Source organism: Ascaphus truei, chromosome 4, assembly GCF_040206685.1.
Source record: "Ascaphus truei isolate aAscTru1 chromosome 4, aAscTru1.hap1, whole genome shotgun sequence".
In the NCBI taxonomy this organism is placed as follows: domain Eukaryota; kingdom Metazoa; phylum Chordata; class Amphibia; order Anura; family Ascaphidae; genus Ascaphus; species Ascaphus truei.
This window is the reverse complement of record NC_134486.1, coordinates 330,800,144-330,819,251: the sequence shown is the minus strand read 5'-3', so window position 1 is coordinate 330,819,251 and position 19,108 is coordinate 330,800,144. Positions and strand designations below refer to the sequence as shown.

Sequence of the window (19,108 nt, the reverse complement as noted above, 5' to 3'; positions counted from 1 at the left end):
GAATCCTTAGCTCAAACGAATACTGGAAGAGGGGTGCAATTCTTTGTTACGATGGTTTTAACCCCTCACACGACGCTGATGCTGGAACGGACCTTGGTTGAAGCTTAAGATGTTTCTTAGCTGAATCTGACTAAGACCAGGCTGCAGGCATTCTTATAGACTTAAGACTCCTATCCTTAACCTGTACAGCCAATCCCCCCGTGGGAATAACTTTTCTCGCATATCCCAGACATGCCAGTAGCTCATAAACCTGGCAGTGGTGGCTTCCCGGTCTGCTAAGAGCATGTGCTAACTTGGCACCTATGCTGCTTAGTATACAGGACCCAACCCCTTACCTGGCAACAGTAAGTCTGGGTGTCGGCTACCATTTGTTAATAGCCCGTACTTTACACCGGTACAGGGTACTTTACTGTATCCCGCCCGCCCCAACACTTCAGGGTCTCTGAGGCTTTCAACTCTGGACTTCTCTAGACATTGGGGCACCAGCGCAGCAGGGTGCCCTTTGAAGTACAGAGTTAGAAATCTCTCAGCTCATTTATCCCAAACATATGCGCATGTTAATGGATTAACTGCCGGGCTGACAGGAAAAAGGTTTCTGTCTTCATATTTTAAAAGATCTAAAACAAGGTTTATTTTTATATGTGATTTCTATATGAGGTGGTGGTATTAAAACAACATGTAGATGAGTGACTAGTCCAGTACTAGCTGCATTTCAAAAATTAGAGTGCTAGCTCCCTCCTAACACAAGTTAGCCCCTTAATTGAATAGGCTCTGAGATGTGGTTTGCGTTTTGACTTAATCGTTCTGCAGTCAGAAGCCATCATACAATGTAACAGTGCTTGCTGGGATCAATAACCGCAGAAGCACTTCACCAATTGACCTTAATTGGTTAACGAGACCGCAGGATACATTATTGCACTCCGTCACTTCAACTAGACCGCAAGCCACTTATCCACTTGGGTTTGTGGTTAAGGCTTTCCCGGAGGGTTTGCGGTTTAGGATGTGATTCAGGGCTTCAATGTAGCCGCTCACTACAGGCACGCTAATTCAAATTAACTCTTTGTACAGCGCTAAGAGCCCCCCTTGCTTAGCATGCACTTTTTACACATACAGTGCACATTAACAGGGCTGCAGCTAGGTTCTGAGCTGCAGAACTGACACTCTATTTTCATGGTATGACCCCGGGGACATCACAGGTGATATATAGGGAAAACATGGCATTACGGTGACCATACAGTTAACCCCTTCATCCCCAACAGGGTTTAGGGGCAACCACCCCTGACATAAAACCTTTATTATTGGTCTGGTTACCCCTTCACCGTCACAGGGACCCGGCAGGAAAAGATGGCGACTAAGAAGGTAAGAGGCCCCGCAAAGAACCCACAATATGCCAACCTGGCCCTGGGTCCAGGAACCAGTAAAATAAAGGTTAAGCCAGATCCCTGACCCATTCCGTACTGCCCTGGGGCTTTTCTGGTCACTAGACCCCTGGGCTACCCTATTTTTACATGCCTGGTAGTCCCTTGCATCTCATGTAATTGCTGTGTGTAATGTAACTGCAAATATAACCATGTGTTTTGTGCAACCATAAAGCAGAGCCAAAGTCTCTGGATATGTGGGCAGTACAAAGTGATTCTCAGCCATGCATGTCAAGAGACTTTGACTCTGTTTTTTTTGTTGCACAAAACACGTGGTTATATTTGCAGATGGCTGCTCCTGGGTCAGGAGGGGGAGGAGGAAGAGGAGGAGACAAAGTAAAGTGTCAAGAAGCAAAGATCATACCGGGGGGGGGGGTGGAATTGCTCAAAATGCGGAGCAAATGGCTGCCTCCCCAGCCAGAGCGGCGTCAGCCCAGCGGGAGATATCCTGTTAGCCGGGGGAAGCTGTTGCCAAGTCCCTCTGGTAGGCGCTGCTCCCATTGACCCGTTTAAATTTCCCTCCAGAAAGCTTTAACTCCTTAAGCCCACCCTCAGGGTTGATTGGTCAATGCAGGTGAGCCCTCAGCTCCCGATTGGTTTGTGAGAAGCATTTGGGTTGTGATTGGTCGCCAGCCCGTCTACCATACTTTCCTATGGCAGCGCGGAAGCTAGAAAAAGGGAACCCGATCAGCACCCCACAACTAATTCAGATCCTATCGTGCAGGTGATCTAAGCGACGTGCTCTGAGTCTGTGCTAGAGACAACCGCAGGAGGCTCGGAGAACCCTAGAAAGGGGGACATTTGAAACCGATTTGTGCTACGAGAGCTGTGCCGGAGAAGTGGAGAGCAGGACTTTCAGTGGGGGATTTAAAAGTGCTCTGCCGCACATTACACCAGAGAGGTCTGGACTGTCTCTACATCATCTGAGAGTGAAAGCAAGCCCTTCGTAAGTCTTTGATTCGGCGCACAATACTTTGCCAACTCGGATTCCCCCGTATGCCCCATGTTCTGCGAGTATAGCTTTGATTGTGTTTTTTTTGTGCTGTGCTTGCTTGCTCCAGCTGGAATAAAAATTCTTTATTGAAATGTTTGTCCTGTCTGGTGCCTTGATCCCTGGGTAAAAGGAGCAATCCAAACTATTTTGTTTTTTTAAATACAGGTTTGAAGCAGGGGGTCTCCTTAGCTAAACACCATTCATTTCAGTTCTGGGGACATTTTGCCTCAAGAGATATTTACCTCCAAAGTGGGTGCTGGTACCTCCTGCAGTTTTATGCAGTTTAAAACTTCTGGTCACATGAACCAATAGGAAGCCGCAGCAAGATGACGTCATGCCTTCCTATTGGCCCGCAGGGCCTGGGAGCTTTGAAAAGCAGCCATATAGTCAGCCCTGGTGTGGCTACAGCACCCACTACGGAGGTAAGAACCTACGGAAGCAAGGGGGTCCCAGGAGCCGACAATGGGGTTCACCTCCAGAGATACCCTGCTTCAATCTTGTACTTAAAAAATAAAAAAAAAATAAAGGGAGGTTAACGGCTTAAATTGCCTCTTTAAATTCTGGTCTCCTATGACATTGTGCATTGTTGTGATCTTTACACACCAGCATGCAAATTTAGGGCATATGCAGTCTTGTATTTAACACACAAGCCTGTTTCAAATGATTTTAATCCTAACACGTGTTCAAATATATTGATGTCTTTCTTACACTCAAATAGAGCCAATATTCTGTTTAAAATCAATAAAAGAAAACCAACTAAATATTTTACATGATATTCAAATGCAATACTTTGAAATGCAGGTCCGTGCTTAGGTTTTCTTGAGCTTTACACATACTCGTGCCACCAAATGTGATATAATAAATACAGTTAAATGATACTGTATGTCAATTGCCTCAAATCAATTGCCCTTCAACGCAATGAATGAGAGGAGGGGGATTTATAAAGTACCAAAACAAGGTATCGGTACCTGGAATATAAGTCAATGGCAGTTAGGGCTAGTTTGAGCCCTGACACCCCTTGTCAGACCTATGTGAATCAGGGCAAAATATTCTTGCGGGGTTCACGAAGCTGGCAATTTTGTAAAAACTTAAACTCTCCTCCTAGCTCTCAGTACCTACCTACAGAACAGTACACTATTTCCCAACAGAATAATTGAATATATTGGTAATTTGAGTTTAGCATTACAACAGCCATTCTCTACTGCCTTCTATACAACTGAAGTGCGCTAATAGACTATAATTAAACCAGTAGATGAAAACATATGTTGTATATTATAAAAAAGCATGTAAGAGTAAAGAAATAGTGTAATATATCTCTTTACTGTGTGTGTGTGTGTGTGTGTGTGTGTGTGTGTGTGTGTGTGTGTGTGTGTGTGTGTGTGTGTGTGTGTGTGTGTGTGTGTGTGTGTGTGTGTGTGTGTGTGTGTGTATGTATATGTATGTGTATATATATATATATATATATATATATATATATATATATATATATATATATATATATATATATATATATATATATAATATAATACTGAGTTAAGTTATGGTGAGTAAAAAAAGTGACAAAAGCCCTCCACAGGAAAGCAAATATGCAAATATAACTGTATGCTCATCTGCATGTCTTAGGCAGGTCTGCAACCCTGCCTTTCCCCATTATCACCCAGCATACAGCACTTCCACTGCAGCATGGAATTCTGGGAAATGACATGCAAATGAGCACACAGTGTCACTTTTTGCCTCAATAACCATTTTAACATGGTTCCCTATAGGCTTAAGCTTGCTGCATGGTCACAGCTTTGAGCACAGCCAGGGTTAAGGTGCATACCCAGAAAACCACCCACAGACAGCTGTTTCGACCTTGATGGGTCTCATCAGTGTGGGGTTGATTTTACTGGGAATGCAAGAGAGGCTATGGGATAGGCTAAACCATAATACTGAGAAAGGTCCCACTGGGGGACCGAAACGTCGGTTTTTGTGTCTTCTATCAAATATAGAACATTTTTGATTTACTTACCTGCGTGCTGTCCCTTGATGTCGTGTTGCAACCGGTATCGTATGGTCTGTTATTGCTTTATGGGATAAGCACCAAAACTTATTTACTTGCATATGGTGTGCCAGCTGTGCATTGGATTCTATATATATATATATATATATATTCAAAAAATAAATAGATGATACCGTTCTGTGGCTAACGAAATGCTTTTATTTGTGCGAGCTTTCGAGATACACTGATCTCTTCTTCCGGCGATGTTACAATGAATGAAGCAAGCAAAAGCTATACTATAAACAGTGTTTATTGGAATGTTATCTGTGCTGGTCCTTCCCCCGGTGTGGATGTGTTTTATGGCTGGAGGTGTCAGAAATAAAAGCATTTCGTTAGCCACAGAACGGTATCATCTATTTATTTTTTGATTATTGAAGCTCGGCTAACACGGTACTGATACCTCTACATGTATGTATATATATATATATATATATATATATATATATATATATATATATATATATATATATATATATAAAGCAACTGTAAATATTACTGTATGTTCATTTGCATGTCTTAGACAGGTCTGCAACCCTGTCTTTCCCCATTGTCACCCAGCATACAGCGCTTCCACTGCAGCAAGGGATTCTGGGAAATGACATGCAAATGAGCACTCAGTGCCACCTTTTGTCTCAAGCTCGTATTACACAAGCCAATCCTCAAGCCAATGCATGCTGTTTTATATATATATATATATATATATATATATATATATATATATATATATATATATATATAACACCTCTGACACCTACTGTACCTTGCATTTTTTTATTATGCACTGTTCATTTTTATTATATGATGTATGTTTGCGAATGATTAACTACTGAACACGTTTAGGGCCAATAGGCGCTCGCCACGATGTTAAATCCACTCGCCCGGGGCTGCAAATGTATAGGTTTGTCGAACACTGTATGTATGTATGTATGTATGTATGTATGTATGTATGTATGTATGTATGTATATATATATATATATATATATACACACAGCTCAACCCCGTTATAGCGCAATCCGCTATAACGCGGTTTGAGCGTGGACCCCGAATTAAAAAAAAAATATTTTTTTTTTTTAAGTTTTTTTTTTGCACACACAATGCACACTGCATACTGCATACATTCACAGCACAATGCACACTGCACACACTCACAGCACACTGCATACACTCATAGCACACACTCACAGCACACTGCATACATTCACAGCACACTGCATGCACACACACAGCACACTGCACACACTCACAGCACACACTCACAGCACACTGCATACACTCACAGCACATTGTATACACTCACAGCACACTGCATACATTCACAGCACACTGCATACACTCACAGCACACTGCATACACTCACAGCACACTGCATACACAGCACACTGCACACTCAGAGCACACTGCACACACTCACAGCACACTGCATACACCCACAGCACACACTGTACACACACACAAACACACACACAGACACACTGTCTCTTTAAGGGAGCTTGCTCTCGCAAGACGGAAGCAGAAGCAGGAAGCAGAGACAGGGAGAAGAGCTGCCAAATGCCGGGTAAGTGCTGTGTGCTGTTGCCGCTGCCCCACCGGGTCTGGGAACGCTGGGAGAGTTCTCAGGTTTCCCCCTCCGGCGGACACAGTACCACCACGGCCATTTTGTTTCCGCGACCGTTTATAACGCGGTGGTCGCGGGTGGCCCCGAGGACCGCGCTATAACGGGGTTAAGCTGTATATATAAATATATATATATGTATATATGGACAAAGAACAAACAAAAGCACAAGCTCAATAGCACGAAACTGAATAAAAAATATAAGCTATTTCATTGTCTGTCCTCGACCAATCACATATCCCCTGACGAAGTCATCGCAGTGTGACGAAACGCGTAGGGCTGTGACGTCATCGCGTTCGTGTAGGTATACTAGGAGTCCCTGGCTTCCCTGCGCTCCGGCTGGCGGCATTTTTGAGTGCTGGCAACCACTACAGGAGGGAGAAAAGGACGTGCAGGCATCGGATGCCTCTTTACCTGGCTGCTAACTCGAGATAGGAGTTTGTAGTAATCCTGGGCTGTTTACATCCATCCTGCCAATCCGGGACTCCCCCTACCATCGCAGATGATCACAAGAGATTTCTCTCCCACGAATGGTTCATTTTTTATATCCTGTAAGTGCACATTCTTATGGGTTGCTGATTTTTTAAATAAATGTACCTTATTTTTTATTCTGTTACGTGCTATGAACTTGCGCTTTTGTTTGTTCTTTGTCCATAGATTCCAAAAGTGGTTGGCTATACCACTCCCTTTGAAGCTGCAAACACGCTCCCTGGATCTTCAATTGGGACTATCTTTCTCTCTGGATTTTTTGTTTGAGTGGAACATTTATTTTGGACTTTTTCCCTTTTTTCACTATCACGTTATGATTTGTAGATATTACTAGGTAAAATTGTGGTTATTTTATTAATTTGACATTTTATATTTTTTTATTTATGCAACTTAATATTAGTGTTTAATTTATACTCTTTAGCGCTACTTAATTTTTGTGTTGTTCATACACTGGCGACACACTTTATTCGAGCTCGGCTAGTCCCACGAATTCGGGTATACCCAGGTGTATTGAGGTTTGTGACTGTTTTCTGCCCGAGTGCATTGGGTTATTTTCCAAGCAGGGATTGAAGCATTTTATTCCCGCTGGCTGCAATACTGCACAGTATATATATATATACTGCATTACAATTCATGAATTTATGCCATCTGGTAGACACGCGAAGCATTGCAGCCTATTAAATCCTAATCATTATCATTTAACAGATCAGCCGCCCGTCAGCCAGGCATGAACCCAGGCTGGGAAGGCAAACGCAACGGGGCTTGTCAGAGGTGAGGAGCGGCGCATTCCAGGTATCTGCCAGGTACATACTGGGTATTTGCTCGAATAAAGTGTGTCGGTGCAGTATATATATATACACACTGTAAAGAGATATATTACACTATTGTATATATGTACTATAAATAATCAACTGTAGTTCATCTATAAATATGTTCAGTAGTTAATCATTCGCAAACATACATCATAATAAAAATCAACAGTGCATAATAAAAAAAATGCAAGGTACGTGTCAGAAGTGCAATGTCGGGTCACAGGCTGTCAAGGGAGACGTATACGACAAAAGACAGGGGTGCCCAATGCTACATCCAATTGACAAAACATATATGGTAATAAGTATAAATACTTCAATAATAATAATAATAAGTTTATAATAGACAAACAGTTGTATGTCAAGGTAGACGGCAAGGTGCAAGGTCTGGGTCACAGGCAGGGGTCGGCACCAAGAAATCCAGAGGCAAGAGGACAGGAGATACAAGATAACATGGCTGGAACTGCAGACAGGAAAATTTGTTATGCAACTTTTTGCTAGGAAGTGCAGCCTTACATGGCTGCCAGGAACCAAGATGGCCACAACAGCCACGTAAGGGAAAGTTCCAGGGAAAAAACCCGAGGCCATAACCTCTACACCAAGGATACATTATCAGTCATCAATAGATGTTTATCTTAGATCCTAGAGTGGATGAGTGTCAGTTGGTTGAGATTGGATCCTGATTAGACAGAAGTGCTTGTGGTGTATACTCACCGTCGGAAGACAAGACTGCAGCTAGGTCAACCAATGTCCTTAAGCTTGAGGGTTGCCAGTTGCTAAATGTGACGGTGCTCGTCTCAAATCAGGAGGCGGACCCGCAGGGCTGAGGTAGGGATGTAAATAAACCGACCAGTGCCCTGGGACAGAGTCCTGTAAGAGTATTCGTAGTCGGTATGGAAGCAAGTGTCAGGGCTGGCGGCAATGGTGCGGGTCCAGGGGACAGGCAAAAGGTCAGGGCAGGCGGCAGTGGTGCCAAGTCCAAGCAACAGGCAAAAGGTCAGGGCAGGCGGAAGGCAGCGAGGTCGGGGTCACGGTCCGGGGTCAGCAACAAGGAATCCAAACAGGTAACGGAAAGGGCGACAGCAAAGACCAACAGGAGCTGCAGAAACACAGAACTTTGCTCGGTGACTCCCACCAGGAAGTGCAGCCTTAGGCCTCGGCCATGCTCCCTGCTGGCGTGCTGAGGCGCAGGGAAAGTGGGTGCTTTCCCTGGCCTTGTGGTTGCTTACCGCACGCGCTGTCAGCAGGCCGTCAGGGGGCGGGCCGGGGGCAGGCCAGTGACGTCACAGAGCTGGTTCACCCTCATTGGGTGAACCGCTCACGTGACCGGCCCGTCGCGCCGGCAAGTAGGGGAATTTTAAATTCCCCTAAGACCTGCGCTTCCGCAAGCGCGCGGAAGCAGGTGAGCCCCTATTAAAGCCGCACTAATTGCGGCTGTAGGGGCTCAGTGCTGAGCGGGAGCGCGCCTCAGCACGCTTCCGCCAGCAAGCGGTAAACATGGCCGAGGCCTTATATGGCAGGCTGCCAGTAACCAAAATGTTCAAATTGAGTAGAAAGGGCAGGCAGCCTGGAAAACACAAACTGGCAGCAAAACCTGGGACGGATCATCAGAATCCTTACACTAAAATTCTGTCCGTGTGCGGAATCTTGGTGTTGTCCTCGACTGTGACTTGACCCTTAAACATCAGGTGTCAACCGTGATCTAATCTGCATTCTCGCACCTATACTCTTGTCCATGCCTTTGTGTCCTCATACCTGGACAAATCTCAATACACTCTACCATGGTCTTCCAGAAAAAGAGCCGCACCAGCTGCAGCTGGTACAGAATGCTGCGGCCAGCTTGTTAACAAACCAAACCCATTATTGCCAAATGACACCTGTTCTCTGCACTAGCTGCCTGTAAAATGGTGCATTTATTACATTCCCATTCGCTCACTTCAATCTGCAGATTTAGGACCCCACCATACATGACAGTTGGAATGGTGTTAACTGGGTTATGTGCAGTGTGGAGCTTGCACCAGAATTTAGACCAAAAAGTTAAATTACTGTCTCGTCTGACCACAAATCCTGGAGTATTATCTATATGTTTTTTTGCAAAACAAAAATGTTAATTTTTGGTTAACACCATCCCGACTGTCAAGTATGGTGGTGGCAACATCATGTTATGGGGATGCTTCTCTTCAGCAGGAACTGGGAAGCTTGTCAAGATAGTGGAGAGAATGGATGGTGTAAAGTACAGGTGAATCCTTGAGGAAAACCTGTTTGAGTCAGCCAAGTCTCTGAACAGGGGAGGAAATTCACATTTCAGCAGGACAATGACCCGAAGCACAAAGCCACACTAGAGTGGTTGAACTAGAAAAGAGAAATATTTTTCATTAGTGGCCCAGTCAAAGTCCTTACATGAATCCAATCAAACTGTCACAGGAGACTCCTGTGGCGGGTAGGACCTCGGTAGCCGGAACAGCGGGAGCAGGCAAGATTCTTGGGGTAACGGGCTGAGGTCGGTGGTAAGCAGCAAGTCGGATCGACGTGGGCAAACAGGGGTCGGTGGCAGGCGGCAAGCAGGATCGTCATGGGCAAGCAGAGGTTCGGCAACAGGAAGACAGGAGCAGGAACCGGGCAGGGGAGCAGGGACTGAGACCAGGGAACAAACAGGGACAAGCCAGATTACCAGCAAGGGCTTTCAATGGAACAGAACTCCAACACGGAACAGAACAGGTACAGGACAGAAGCTGCGGCACGGGCATAGACATGGAGTCTGACTCAAAACAAAGGCAAGGTACTAATAGGAAGCAGAACTATAAGACAGAGAGAGGAGCAACAAGAAGACAGACAGAGGAGCCCCAGAGCAGACAGAAAGCAGCAGCACACCCGGTGGACAAGGGAAGTTCTATGGCTAGGCAGGATGTCTAGGAGACCCTGCCACAAACATTTATGGCAAAACTTTAAGATTGCAATCCATCGACGAACCCCAACAAACTTATCATAACTAGACAGTAATTTCTGCAAAAAGGTGCTTCTACCAAGTACTGACATTTGGGACTGAATACTTACAGTATGCAACCAGTATTTTTCACAGTTCCAATCCCCTTTGCTGACATTTAATCTCCTCCTCATATAACAACATTAAGTTTAACAACTACAGCTCTGTAGCTGTGAATAAAAATAATAGTTAGTTTGAAAATAATGCACAAGGCTACATTTGGAATTCGACAACTTGTGAGATTATTGGTAGGAGTTGAATACTTCTACAAGTCACTGTATATACTGTATAACATGATGGCACAGGTTAGTTCCTAAAATGTAGTAAATAAACATTTTAGTTACTCCTGTAAATGTAACATAAGAATTGAAAAAGTTCTTAAAGCAGTTATACAAAAACAATGGCTCAAAAGCAAAATTGTACTTTTAGTTGTGAAAGGATATCTAAGGATATAGTTAATAAGTATTCAACATTAATTGACTAATACTGCCCCCTAGTGAATAATTATCTTCAGAGCTTAACAGAAGCCATGCTATTATTACACATATTGACTCCATTTACACAAATGCAAACATCAATTTTCGTACAAGCAAATAAAACAGACATACAAGCAACAAGCACCAATTTGCCACACTTATCTTGCCTAAACTGTTGTGGCAATAAAAGTAAAGTAAAATAAATACACTATTTCCATATTGTACACTGTACTGTACATAATTACAGCAATACAGAGGTTAGCAACGCCTGAGAAAGGAAAAGGCGAAAAAAAGCTTAAGGAAGATTGAAAAGTGATCAATCGGAAATTAAAAGCATTATATTCACTTAGATACCTTCTAATGGAGAGTGGTAAGAAAATAAATGTAAAAAAAAAAAGTTTTAAAAAAAAAGAGGACCTCGAAAAGGATGCTAAACAGATTATTTTCATAATTTGGCCATGGGAGTGTCTATGTATGTCGTATGTACAGTGGTCAGAAGGGGGTGATATGATACCAAGAGAATACAGTTTAGCTTTTTCCATCAAATACTTTGTGTGTTGAAGAATTGATAGCAAGTAACTGCAGCATGTTCGGATTATTTTAGATTTACTCTAGCCTCAGGAGAAATAACTAATGGCAGGATGTCTAACAGGTTTCAACTATAGTTAAATAATTGTCCTCATAAAAACAAATTTGTACATTTCGGTTACTAAGTAGTAGCGCTTTCTCGCATACTGTATATATGTGTATATACACATACATACAAATGAGCATACAGTAATATTTCCATTTGAGATATATATATATATATATATATATATATATATATATATATACACACATATACATACACACACACACACACATATATATATATATATGTGTGTGTGTATATATGTATATGTGTGTATATATATATATATATATATATATCTCTCAAATGGAAATATTACTGTATGCTCATTTGTATGTATGTGTATATACACATATATACAGTATGCGAGAAAGCGCTACTACTTAGTAACCGAAATGTACAAATATATATATATATATATATATACACACATATACACACATATACACACACAGTATATAAAGTGTTTCCTTTTTCAGTGTTACATACTGTAACGTGCACATTACCATACCCTGTTTCCACTCATGTAATCAAATCAAATACTTTTCACAGCAATATTGTTCCAATAATATTTACATGAGAAAATTAGTAAGCTGCAACTGCAAATATTGGAGGAACCACAAAAATGGTAATAGTTTCCAAAACAACTTTATTTTTATTGCATAAATGAAATGGAATAATACTCTTTGTATTAGGTAGCATGGACAGTACTATTGGTCTGATGAAGATGCTTGAAATAAAATATTGTTTTTCAAAATAGTGAGAAGAAGCTAGACAAGCCCAATATTATATCAGCATACAGTATATTAACATACGGAAAATCACCCATACAACACTTTAATTGTTAGAGTATATTTTGTATCATTTCATTGTATTATAAAATATATTAACAACCATCTCCCTGTTTATTTTAATTGCATAATTTTTTACACATCAGATCAGGCCCCGTCTCCTATGGATTCAGCTTTTGGAATTTTCTATTAAATTACTGTAATTGTCCAAGGAAAACAAAACACACTTCTAATCCCATTAGCACAACTGCTGTCATTTCCACATTGGTGTTGTTACTAACACACAAATATATAATTCATGTGTCATCATTTTGCTCCTTACATATTTATAAAGATATTTTGTGTTTGTGAATTTTTTATATCTTATAGTGTTAACTTTTCTTTTATATTAGAATTTTATTTAAATAAGGTTATTTTTTTTATAAATTAGTCTCTGAAAATGAATTATAATGGCTGCTGCTTTAAATATTTTTCTAAGCGCGCTTAACATTTAGTTTCTTGTCCCTCTGTCACATTATCGACATGAATTCCAACATAGTATGTTTTTTCCAACAAGATTTTATTTGCCCAGCAACACAGATCATAGATCTAACTATTTGTTTCGGAACTGTATGCTGCTAGGAATACATACCGTATGCATTATAATTTTACTATAAAAGAACAATTTGCCTGAAATGCATTTTCCCCATGTTTGGGTTTGTATATAGGCAAAAAAAAAATGGACATATTAAGTCAAATTGTATTTACTTGGTGCGCAACCACCTTTTTGTGTCGGAATACATCTGTTGTAGAAGGACCACAACACTGGTATTTCTGCTTCTGCGGATTCAGTAAATGAATAATGTTTTTTTTTAGTGCAGTTATATTAAATTTTAACCGGGAAATGTAAAAATATATTTATCCCTCAAGTTATACGTTTTGGGATCTATAATAGAAATAACCGGAAAAAAAAAAGAGTGGGTCTATAATCACTACTGTCTATAAGACACTTCTCCCACAATCAGTATCTGTGGGAGAAAATAAAAAAAATTTCAATGAGGACCATGTAACCACTGTGCAGATCTCTTTAAGAGAATCCTGTGCCTTCTGAGCCCATAAGTTCGCCATCACTCTTGTGGAATGACCCAGTGGTAGATACAGTATGCCTTTTTAATGCTCCATTACCTACATTTCCACCCACATACAGTACAAATAGTCTCTCGATTTTTCTAAATTATTTGGTTCGGTTGAAATAATATTGCAAGACTCTTAATACATCCAGCTCATGTAAGTTCTATTTCTCATCATTAGCTAGTATGGGTTAGAAGGAAGGCAAAATGATCTGTTGGTAAAGCAATGGTCTTAATTTCCTTGTCTTGATTTAAAGTGAGGTATGGTTCCTTATAAAATAAGGTATGCAGTTCATTGGCATTGGAGAAAACCGTTACACTAAATTGAAGTGCCATGGGATAGACATCAAATCTATAGATATCAGATTCGATGCAACAAATCTGGGTACTATAGTTCTGCATTTTAGGGAGACACCATAACGTCTATGCAAGGTCAATTTCTGACATATTTGCAAAAATACTTGTTATTTCCCATTCCCCAGGAAGAAACAAGTTCCTGCTGAGAAAATCTGCCTCATGATTGTGTTCTCCTGGTAAAAACACTGATGAAATTTCTAGTACAGGTAGATGCTTTATAAGACAGTCTATTTTCCCCCCCTAACTTGCTGATGTAAAACACAAAAACTACATTGTCCGGTAGAACTTTGATTGCTTTTTTCTTCGAATAAATTAATGCCAGCTCTCAATGCATAAAATACTACTCATGTCCAATATATTGATCGGTAAAGTCACTGCCAACTATGTCCAGGGCCCCTGAATTAGACTATTACTGTGAATTGACTATCCTCCAATGGAATACCTTTACTGAGGTTGCACGTGGAGGTAGAGAGAGAAAAATCCTATTGGTAGGTGCACTCCTATATTGTTTGATATAAATCAATTAAAGATTCAGCACAATGGATTAGGCGGAGAATGGCACACCAGGCTCCTGAGTAATAAATGCCTGTTTATTGTGCCAGAAAAAAAAGTGTGATACCGTGATAAATCTACTGTATAGTATCAGTGAAGAGGAGGACAATGTGGTTAAAAGGGGGTAGTTTATTAATGAACATACCCAAAATAAAATATTAGATCCAGTAAAATGAGGGTCAGTGGTGTGGGTTATACACCTAGGGTGTAGGTGGTTGAATATTAATACACATCTAGGAGGTGCCTATTGTATTTGTGGATACAATGAGACCGCTTAGAGTGTAATGCCTGGGGGGGGGGGGGGTGGGTAGGGTGTGAGAATAAACACATTCAGCTGGTTTACTACTGCATGTCAGCTAATGGGGCTGCCAATTTGCATATAAAAGCCATACTTCAAACTACTACTAGCCAAAAATATCAAGGATCGTTTGGTACGGAGCCATTTCTGTATTAAACAACAAACCCCAACCAATTATACCACCAATAGATTAAGCACCTCTAGATGTGTGATAATATTCAACCACCAGCATGACATGGCAGCATGACCCCTGGACTGATGTTCATGCACACATACTCTAGAAAAAAATATAAAATTAGGGACAGACTCACTTGCACAACAACGCATGTTGTTTACCTCAGTGGATGCCTGTGCTGGCTCAACTACATGGGCAAGACGCAGAGGCAGTGCAAAGAGAGGATGGCGATGCACAGATATAGCATCAGGCCTGCCCTTCGGACCAGGAAGTTCAACCAACCCATTGCCAAGCATTTACATACACAGGACTACCAACTCTCCACTCTACGGTGTATGCCTATTGATCAGGTCAACAGACCACCCAGGGGTGGTAATCAAGAAAGTTTGCTCCTCCAACGCGAATGCTATTCGATTTACGAGCTAAATACAATGACCCTCAAAGGCCGCAGTACCAGCCTTTCCTTTCATGTTTTCTCAAGAATAGAAACGGATTAAATACTGAACAGCAGATTGACTTATAGACTTCATCAGTGATGGATGGACTCCATTCTGGTCACCCATCTATGCAATTAGGTGCTGCAAGGTCCCAAGTCAGGACCGATGCAGTGTTTTCGCCTACCAGGTGCCTGGACGTTGGGGTCACAACAAGTACAGTGACACCTACATTGGATTACAAACCTCAACTGAAGACATGATGACCCTCTCCCAAGATCAGGATAGTTGAAGTCGAACACCTCAGGACATGCAGGGGACTCCCTTAGTGTGACCCCACACAGGCTGTTTGAATCCAGGACAGGAAGGGAGCAAAATCGTCAGGAACACCCAGAAAAAAACATACAATAACAAATCATAGTGTAGTACTTAAGGACAATTATGGGTCAGATTTCAGGAAAAACTTGGCTCTTACGGATCGCCTACTTACAAGAAGCAGGATAAAAAACAGCGTTTTTGTATGTAAAGTTGAATAATATATTCCTCCGCCTAAGATAGCAGCATACAGCAGTCACTGATGGTTGTAAACTGGATAGTGTAATCGCCGGGGCTTTCGCTCTCACAGAACAGCAACCGCATTCATACAGAGAAAGAGGGAAACATAGTGTGTACCAGGTAACACTAAAAATTTATAAAAGAAGCATAGAAATGTGTACTCACAATGCAACGTGTGAGCACATTCACATAAAGGTTTCTTTGAATATCAGGCAGCTACACGAACGGCTTGGCAGTTGGAAATGTCCTCCACTCCACTCAGAAATCCCCTCCTCGAGGGTGCCCCCTCGTCCGGATAGATGGCGTCTGACGTCACTTCCTGGCCTCGGAGTGACGCCTTCCGGTGAGGACGGGAAGATCAGGGGGTATGGAAGACTCGCCGAGCCGCAGCAGCAGTGCCTCTGGGGTTGGAGCAGGCTATCAGTCCATCAGGTTATGATGCAGCTGTACTCTGTCTCCTTCCTTAGCTTGGCTCAACGCGTTTCACTGCATCCGCAGCTTCCTCAGGAGCAATAATCATGTCCCCTAATGGGTGTTACTTAAATAGCATCATCAATTGAGATACTAATTGAAAACACATTTAATTAATTAATTTACACACAGATTCTCCCACAAGGGTACACAATTCTGTGGCCAAAAATATCGACGCATAAAATACATATAATAAATTGATTTTAATCACTCTATATTAAGAGATAAAAACATAATTAAAAACTATAATTAAAAAACTAGGATCATAATAAAACTCAAGTTGATAGTAATTAAATGGAGAGGATCCATATGTATACACAAGGGGAAAAGAGAGAAAAGACATTGATTAGTTAAAGGGACATAGGTATAAAATAAACCAGCATGATTTAATATAAAAGAATAAAAAATACAGATTAAATATGTGAAATATATCAAAATAGCCAAAGTGCATATGCAAAGTGCAATAATTAGAGGAAAGGTGCAATCTCAAAATCCACATTAAGACCATTTGGTGTCAAAGTGTTGAGTTTATGTACCCAGTACATTTCCCTTTTACTTAGGTCTAAATTTCTGTCTCTACCTCTCCAATGTTGTGCCACATGTTCTATAGCAGTAAATTTTAATCCTGCTACATTGGAGTTGTGAAATATGGAAAAATGTTTAGATACATTATGGGTCTGAACACTTCGTCTAATATTACTCAAATGCTCTATGATGCGTGTCTTAATTGCTCGTGTTGTTTTACCCACATATTGTAGCCCACATGGGCATTCAAGAAGGTAAATTATGTGGTTTGAATTACAATTCATGTATTGTTTTATTTTATATTCCTCATTTCTGTTGTTGCTCTTAAATTTCTTTTTATCTGGGTTTTTATGTCTACAGGCGGTACACTATCCAGTTTACAACCATCAGTGACTGCTGTATGCTGCTATCTTAGGCGGAGGAATATATTATTCAACTTTACATACAAAAACGCTGTTTTTTATCCTGCTTCTTGTAAGTAGGCGATCCGTAAGAGCCAAGTTTTTCCTGAAATCTGACCCATAATTGTCCTTAAGTACTACACTATGATTTGTTATTGTATGTTTTTTTCTGGGTGTTCCTGACGATCCTGCTCCCTTCCTGTCCTGGATTCAAACGTTTTGTGAGGGAATCAGTGTATATTCCCTGGAAGGTTGAGAGTTTCTTTCAGTTACACAATATATTATTTAATATTATTTTAATATTATTTAAATATCACTATCACTGTGTTTTAGCGCCACACTGAATCACTGGGCCCCACACAGGCTGAACATCCCCTGCAATGATTACGGTTATGGACCATTGTGACGGCAGGGGGTAACCAGACTCTCAATAAAGGTCAAGCCCATGAATGGTTACCCCTGATCCGTGGGGGGGGGTTTGCGGAGAATTTGTCAGAATGTGCCAAGATAGTTGGGGTCCGGAGTTGTCGGGTCCCCTACAAATGGACCCGGAATCATGCCTGATTCTCGGTACATGTAGGCACATTGTCCCGGCAATAGCTCCCCTTGAAAACGCTTGCGCGACTCACCGCTGGGGTTCCTTGCTTCAGCATAGCCTAGAATAGTAAATGGGGCAAAGGGATGCATAGTGTCCCTGTAACTATGAGGTTTCCCTAGGTTAAGGAGGATACCCAGTTAATGCCCAGGCAGCCCAGAACCTATATTGGGGTTCATGGATGCTACAACCATATATGAGGTTGTCAGGGGACTCTCAGAGTCCATTCTAAGTCTATAGATATTGTGTGAGGAATAAAGGCTAGTAGAAAAATAAAGTGCAGCTTTCTAGTCTACTCCCCATACCAAGAGACTTAGGAAAGTATTAAAAGTGTATTTTTATTTAATACTGTAATAGTGCTGTATGTACTGTACTGTTATGCACTATACATGAGCTGGGACTTTCGGAACCAATATTCAGACAGGCTGCCAGGGCTACCAAATTGGTGCCAGTAAGTCTGCAGAACATCAGAGATGAAAGCCATTTGGGTAACAGGGAAAGGCTCAAGTACCCATGTACTCAAGTACCCATGTACTGGGATCAATGGCAGTTGTCCAGGATGCCATTTGTCCTCTCAGACCTGGAGGAGCCTGACCCAGCGGGTGGCATGAGATCGCCAGGGACAGAGGTGGCAAACTTGCGCATGTCCCTTGGCAATTTTAGATTTCCAGCAGACCCGGCTTTCCCTACCAGCTTCGCTCTGATTGGCTACTGAGAAAGTTCCCACGCTCTGATTGGCTGTAGTATTTTGTGAATGGAGCCCAAAGTACTATAAGAAACCCCTAAGCCAATCAGGGTTGAGATTTCTAGTGCCAGAAGTGCGGACGGGCTTTTCAAAAGTACTCTTGCGTGAATAGCAGAGCACCGGCTTCAGAAAAGTCTGCCCAGAGAATATTCTAAGTCCCACTTTTGGTGCCCAAGTTCTAATAAACAAACATAGCGGTCACGGCTGGGATTACAAGCCGATTTTAGTTCCAGGAAGTTTGGTACTAACCCCTGATCAAAGAAGTCCAAGTTCTCAGAAGAGAAGGGAGCGTTGGCGTGGGGAACTTCATGCCGATTTGGGAACCAGAGGATTTCGGGTCAAGTCCCGGTCAGGGGAAAACTCTTATTTAAAGTTCCCTGCACCTAGAACAGTCTAATTTTCGACCCTCAGATCACCAGTAAGTGTGCTTTTCATCTGTATTTTGTGTTTCACCGTGTGTATGCCTATTTCTGTGAATAAACTACAATTTATTTCATTATTTTGTTTTGCTCAATAAATGATCCTGGTAAAGGTGTACAATAAACCTTGTCTCCCGTGACAACCATGTACAGATGCAGCCACCAGTATCGGATGACTTGCCTGGGAAAATACTGTGGCTATCTCACAGTAAACACTGCAACAT

The 19,108-nt window shown here is 41.6% G+C and overlaps 1 protein-coding gene across 1 annotated transcript in view; it reads right to left on the bottom strand.

Annotated features, from left to right (window-relative positions):
- The window catches only part of LMBRD1 (LMBR1 domain containing 1), a 298,972-nt gene that overhangs the window by 86,171 nt on the left and 193,693 nt on the right, over positions 1–19,108 (bottom strand). The gene's annotated exons all lie outside the window — the stretch shown is intronic.